This window comes from Athene cunicularia (genome assembly GCF_003259725.1).
Source record: "Athene cunicularia isolate RWA chromosome 1 unlocalized genomic scaffold, athCun1 chr1_part1, whole genome shotgun sequence".
In the NCBI taxonomy this organism is placed as follows: Eukaryota; Metazoa; Chordata; class Aves; order Strigiformes; family Strigidae; genus Athene; species Athene cunicularia.
Genome location: NW_020799091.1, coordinates 42,161,844 through 42,168,385, shown reverse-complemented (window position 1 = coordinate 42,168,385; position 6,542 = coordinate 42,161,844). Strand labels below are relative to the sequence as shown.

Below are 6,542 nucleotides of genomic sequence, written 5' to 3'. Positions count from 1 at the left end.
AAGAAAAAGTTGGGGGATTGATGATGTATTACCCCTTTCCTCACTTTATTTGTTAAATGGGATTTTTTTCTTTTTCCTTCTGGCTACTCTGCAGTTTCTTGTTCTTATGAATAGCTTTGTTTCATTGTTTTGAAGTCAATGTACATTTCTTTTGAAATATGATGTAAAATGAGCTAGAGGAGAAACAATTTATCTGTAAAGTATGTATTTCCCCTATCTTATTTCATTGTGTACATATATGTTTCTGTATTCAGGAAAGACATTGGCAACTCTCCAGTTGACTTCAGCAGGACAGGACCTGGCAATATAATTAGGCATATATTATTAAATGGAGGAGTCAATATGTCACAGAAGAGTAATATGTCGTTTGCTGTAGATGTTGTAGAAGAAGGGTAATATGGAAAGAGATTTAAAGAAACAGTAGGGTAGATCTGTTGAAATCTTATCAGCATAATAATCAAGTAATGGCTAATGGCAGACATTATTTCCAATAAAAGTCTTGTTGAACCTGGTCTAATCTTGTCTGTTGTTCCATAAATGAAGTGGCACATACTCTTGTACCAGTGGCCCCCAACTTCTTTGTCTATGTATATGGATACAAAAGTAGCTTAACTCTTGTGCCAAGTACTAAGGGATTCCTGAAGCCAAGCTGCTTATTTGCACCAAATGTATTCCATAGGAAAACTTAACTCTCGGGTCTTTTTTTGGACCTTACATTCAATATCTGCAACTGAAACATCTCAACCACCTGAGACTACAGCTCCAGAATTTAGACTTACTTAAATCTTAAAGAGGAGAAGAGGGAAATTAGTTTGTTACCATAGAGAAGCTTTAGGGATGTCCAGTAAAGGGCCACTGTAGCTTTGGACCAACAGATGCTCTTCCATGAATCTGTTCTGTGTGGAAGGAGCATCTGGGGGTGACACTGGTCATGATGGAGAGCTTACAAAACCATCAGACCTAGCAAAAACTGAGAGGGAGGGAGGAATAAATTTTTCCTGTAAAGAAATCTGCATATCAAGCTAGCATGGCAACTGGGAGGTAAGGACAGCAGTCTTCAACGTCTCTGTCACAGCAATACTGCTTGCCATAAAATCTAACCAGGCAAGGCATTGGTTACATCTCAGAGAATATAAAAGCCGCATCGTCTCATACTGCTTTTTTTTTTTTAAATTATTCTTCAGCAAACTAAGGGGCTCTTTGGTAACCTTTGTTCTCCTTCCTGCTACCCAGAGCAAATTAGATAGTTATGGGTTGACTGGATAACTCCAAGGCATCCGCAGGAAATTCACATTACTAGCAAATGAAAGATTAATAAAAAAGGAGTCCTTTGTAACAATGATTGTGAGTGAATACAGTTTGATAGTGGGCACAAGCACTCGGTGGTATGTTGAATCTTCCCACAAGGCCATTTTACATAATTTATTAACAAGATCATTTTACTTTCTGATTTAAAAGATTTGTTACTATAAGCTCCTGTGTTTTCCCTGAACAAGTCACACAATGCACACAGTAGGCAAAGTGTTAAAGGGCTAGGAAAATATTATTTCATCACTCCTGTTCCATTAGAATTCACTTGGGTGGCTGAGAAAATGGTTTATGGATTAGAGAGAGAAGAACAAGCTAAAACATTTCATACCTTCATCTCTGATAAATTCCCCAAACTCATTCTTCGCATCTGAGCCATAAATAACAACCATGCTTTTTGCTAAAAAGAGCTTTTTTCCTGTACCAGGTCTTTTGTCTTGGAGATGAATGCTATAATAAATTTGAAGTCTTAGGGGGGGCATTGTTTGAACTATAACATTATGGTTTACAACTGTTGCTTCTATTATGAGGAGGATAAAAAGCGACTATGAAGCTTGATCTCTGTCATAGAAACAGATTAATATTTCAGCCTTCAGCTTGGGTCAAGTGTATGATTTTTCCCAAAAGCACCTTAGCAATTAATTATTATTCTGTTTGCATTTAAAATCTTACCCCTTAAACCACCTTTCAACCTTATTCAAATGTTATGCTTACTTTAATTCTATATTGAATGAATTTTTTTCAGTTTAAAAATTATGCTATAGATCAACATAGGTAGGAAAGTTTTAGAGGAAACCATTTTTAGAAGGCAATGATTCATGAATAGGCATTATTTTTTTTGTTACTATTTCCTTATAATTGGACAATATTTGTTTAAAAATTAAGATTACACTTCATAATTTCAGTTGTGTTTCTCAGAAGATAAATGCAAACAGCTCAAATGTTTGCATTATTAAGCAAACAAAGCATGCTTGTAACTATGAATGAGAATAATGAAAATTACTGTGCCCATAAGCTCTAGGTTTCAGAGAATTTGGTCAAAATAAGATCCTATTAGTTTCTCCTGTGCCTTCTCTGCAGAAGCTGAACCACTTATATTTTTAGCTTTGCATAACCTGGGTTTGGTACACCTAGGAAAACTGAGAGCAGGGTGAAGGTCCTACTTGACGATCTTGCTCCCCTACTGGCACCAAGTCAGCTCTTCTTGTAGTAGTGCAAATCTGATTAAATATACCCAAAAATGGTGAAGAAATGGTTCCTCTCAGTACCATCAGGCTTTCTGTGTGTGTTTGGTCTTGGTTATTCCTAACACGTATGAGTTTAATTTTTTGGCTATCATCAGGTCCACGTATACTAGTCACCTTGTCTAGATCTAGCCCTAAGGATGTGAGCTTGCAGTGCACTAGTTACCTCTTGTGTTTTGATGGAACTGGGGGGGTTGGGCTGTCCTGAGAAGTTCTGCTCAGAACTTCTGGGGTCAGTGCTGAGGAGGGTCAGGTTTTAATGGGAGACTGAAAACATACAGACTGGATATGTGTGTGTGGAGAGGAGGAGAATGCTACTTACATAATGTAATATTTTATGTCAAGTATTTTTCAAAAGTGTAATCAATTTTAATTGCAGCTTCTAAGACATCAAACCTCATCTCTTTTCCACCTACTTAATTGTATTGATTATGTGCAGCTCCAGTATCACTTGCCCAACCCTGAACACCCTTACTCAAGCACTCGTCCTTAAAATACCTGACTGTAGATCTAAGGATTTTCTTAGCATTTGACTGTGTGGAGTCTTTATTTTCAGGTCACTTCTCATGTATCTCAAAATGGTTTACTTCAAAATTTATTTGTGTGCAAACATAAAATCAAGTTATCAACAAGTAGGGAAAGAATACCTTTGGCATAACCAAACGTGATATTAATGTTTGATTAAGCTAAAGACACATATTTATAGCTAAGAGCAGAATAAAGGGACTAATATGCCAAAAGTTGTATTGATTATATATTTTAAGGAATAATTACTAGCTATAGAATTAAACATTTTACATTCCTTGGTGAGATGTTTACACTCATATATTGTTTCAAGCATCAAAATTTTTAAAACCACTGCATAAACCAGTTAAATTTATGCGTAAGAAAAGACATTAAGAGAAAATGAAACAAACCTGACTTTTTCTGAACAGTTTGAAAGGAATTTAAAAATAAGTGAAATTGTATTAAGAAATTATGGAGGTTTTCATTATTTTTTCTCAATACTTTATATACTGTTTTGTTTCTTTGTATGTATGTTTGTTGGTAAATAGTTTTGTATCTTAAGTCTGTCAAAATACGTATATATATATATATATATTAGTGCTATAAATATGCGGAGTATGGCAAAGGAAACTATTATAGTGGAAAAGATGATCCATGTTGCTTGTTCTGTGTGAGTTTGAAAATTTATTTGATTTTTTAAATAATCACAACCATTTGGAGAATAGTAGCCAAATTTAAAATAAGGGATCAACCTTAGCTGATATTCTGTCCAACTACATGGACTCTCTGGTTATAGTCAGGGTTTTAGCCCTCACTCTTCCCACAGTCGAGGATGGCACAGTGTGGATCTAGATCTGTTGCAGCTGTGTTTCTGAACAGCTTTCTTTTCTACATGGGGAGAGACTTACATCCCTCTATTTATTGCTCTATGAAACTAAAATAAATGTACAATGAAATATGATTTATTTTGCAATCCAGCTTACTAAATCTGTTCTCCTTTTTAGACTCTCAGTACATCTTATATGATAATTTATTTATTCATTTTCAAACGGAAATAGCATTTTAGACTTACCAGGGAAAAACATTTGCTGATTTAAGAAATAAACTTTCTGTACTCAAGAATTTTAAAAATGTGAAGCCTTAATCTTTTATCTAATTCATTTTATGAAAAAATAAAAATATTTGTAAATGCCTTGCTATATAATTTTAAGTCAAACAATTTTGTCAATTCAAACAAAATATAAAAGACCTTTATTTATATTAAAGTACATAATATAAACCCAAATTTTGAATCATACCTTAACTTGAAGTTCATTGATGGACTTATCTGGAAATGAATGAGTTATATTCCAGTTTTTAGTTTTGTTATAGGTCATAAATTAATTTCTTCCTAGCATAACCTTTTCAATCAGTAATAGGAAAAGGAGAGTAGGAACTCCTGGCTTTCTAATTATCACGTATTTTTTTAGCAAATATTACCTTCAATTGACAAACTATAATGCTTTTCTCCAGTGAAAATTCTACTTTTATCTGAAAGATCAGCATTTGTTTAAAACAATGTGTCAGGAGTCAAAAAACAAATAAACCATTAAAAATGGCCTTTTACCTAGACTTGACCTAATGGTTACTGTTATGTTTGAATATTCATATATAAGATAAGGAAATTATGTTTAGCACTTTAAAGCATTCAAGATTTATTTCTGCATTGATTAGCAAGAGTTGAGGGAACTCTGCCTGAACTAAAATCAGACTCTTCATGCCAATCTTGTGATTTACTGATGCAAAATAGTGTACTGGCTTTGTTTATTTTTTTCTTTTCCACTGGAAAAAACTGTATATTTCTGAATCATAGTTAAGTATTGAAGTGGAAATAAAAATTTTTAATTTTGAAGGGATAAAAATGTATACAGAATAACTGAAAAAATAAAGATAATACAATCTTTGGGGAAATACTCGTGGTAAATGACTTCTTTCCTCTAATTCCTGTAGTGCATCCTTACTGATTGACATCTGAATGGCAGTAATTTGGGGTAATGGGTAGCTACTAATTGAGGGTGAGCTTCACTACTTTGCAGAAGAACATTCTCAAGACCTTCCAGTTTAACACTCAAATCCTGTATTAAGTGCATAAATTGGTATAGAATTTTATGTTAGCCTTCTCTGTATGGGTTAATTTTATCAGGTCTGCTTATGACAGGCGCTAAAGTGTGCTTGAAAGATGTCTGTATACATATGGTAATTTTTTACTTGTGGCTCTGTCTTCTCTATTTATGCAGCGTGGTATCTACCAGCATTATGGCCAAAGATATGTTTTTATTGTGCTATTCTGTAAGTGTTTCTGCGACTATTTCCTTCTAAAGAGTTTTAATGGATATTCTGGTTTCTTATCTGTAGAATTGCATGGCTGCAACCAGTTATGTCTATGAATACATAGATAACTGGGTTACATAGGTGTACCAGAACATTATTGGGAGATAATACTGCTTTTTTCAACGTAGTTTTCAAGCAGTTGACTTCCTAAGACTTACATACTTAAAATGTACCTCCTTGCAGTGGAGTCTCTGAAATACTGTAATTGGGTTTGGTTGGAGTGCCAGTTGATTGTAGGCAATTATGTATGAGGCAGAAATCAGCTAGTTTGATTCCTGGTGTTTTGTTGAGTTTGCAGGAAGACTGCGCAGAGCCCAAAATTGTGCCTTGTAAGGGGATTTTTAGCATTAAGCCCTGGGTTAGTGTTGGGACATGCGGATGACATGGGAGTGTGACCAGGACGCAGGGAGACTGCTCAGTGAGTATTTACTCTAGGGGTGTGTGTGTTAAATTTTACATGCTGACTGACAGTTCTCTGCTTTGAGATCTCAGTGATTCTTGTATTTCTCAAAGAGGCACTGGGTATCTCCTCTGTGAACAGCTGATAGAAGAAAGCCCGTTTCATTTGTGTCAGAAAGAGAGGGAATGACAAAGAATATTCCCCCTCCCCCCCTCCCCCCCCAGCTGAATGGGAGGGGGGAAAAGAAGGAGGAGGGGAGTGCGAGAAAGTCCTCCTGGAGATGAGGGCAGGAGAAAGAGGACATCTTAAAAAATTTTCTGAAAAGAGACAAGACATAAATGTAGTGTAGTGTTCTTCATGTTGTAAAAATTCTGGATAAAATGCTTGGCTACTTTAAAGGTAATCCAAGTTAATCAAAGTTTATAGAAGAGATTTTATGATGTGCTTGCCTAAAATATCAGGGAATAACAATGCTGCTGTGTACCTGTGAAGTGGGTTTGTTACCTTTGCCTTATCTGAACTGGGAAGAGGTCTGGGTCCTGAAAGAACTGCTGCACAAAATATCCTATCATTGCCTATCTTGGCAGATTATAAAGGTGCTGACATCTTTCCATATCAGTATCCAGCAGAAATATTAAGTGTGAGACCGGAAGAAAAATTACTGGAGAGGTTTTGAGACTTCATTAATTTACTTTTTTTTTTTTTTTTTTTTT

The 6,542-nt window shown here is 35.2% G+C and overlaps 1 protein-coding gene across 6 annotated transcripts in view; it reads left to right on the top strand.

Moving 5' to 3' along the window:
- The first annotated feature begins 6,180 nt into the window (after positions 1-6,180).
- The window catches only part of DACH1 (dachshund family transcription factor 1), a 271,940-nt gene continuing 271,578 nt past the window's right edge, over positions 6,181-6,542 (top strand). For 2 of the 6 annotated variants that reach the window (XM_026856414.1, XM_026856420.1), the window contains exon 1: positions 6,207-6,228. The gene's annotated coding sequence lies outside the window, so the exon portion shown is untranslated. Of the gene's footprint in view, positions 6,229-6,542 lie in introns of all 6 variants that reach the window. The other 4 variants (XM_026856377.1, XM_026856393.1, XM_026856385.1 and 1 more) reach the window with 4 other exon arrangements.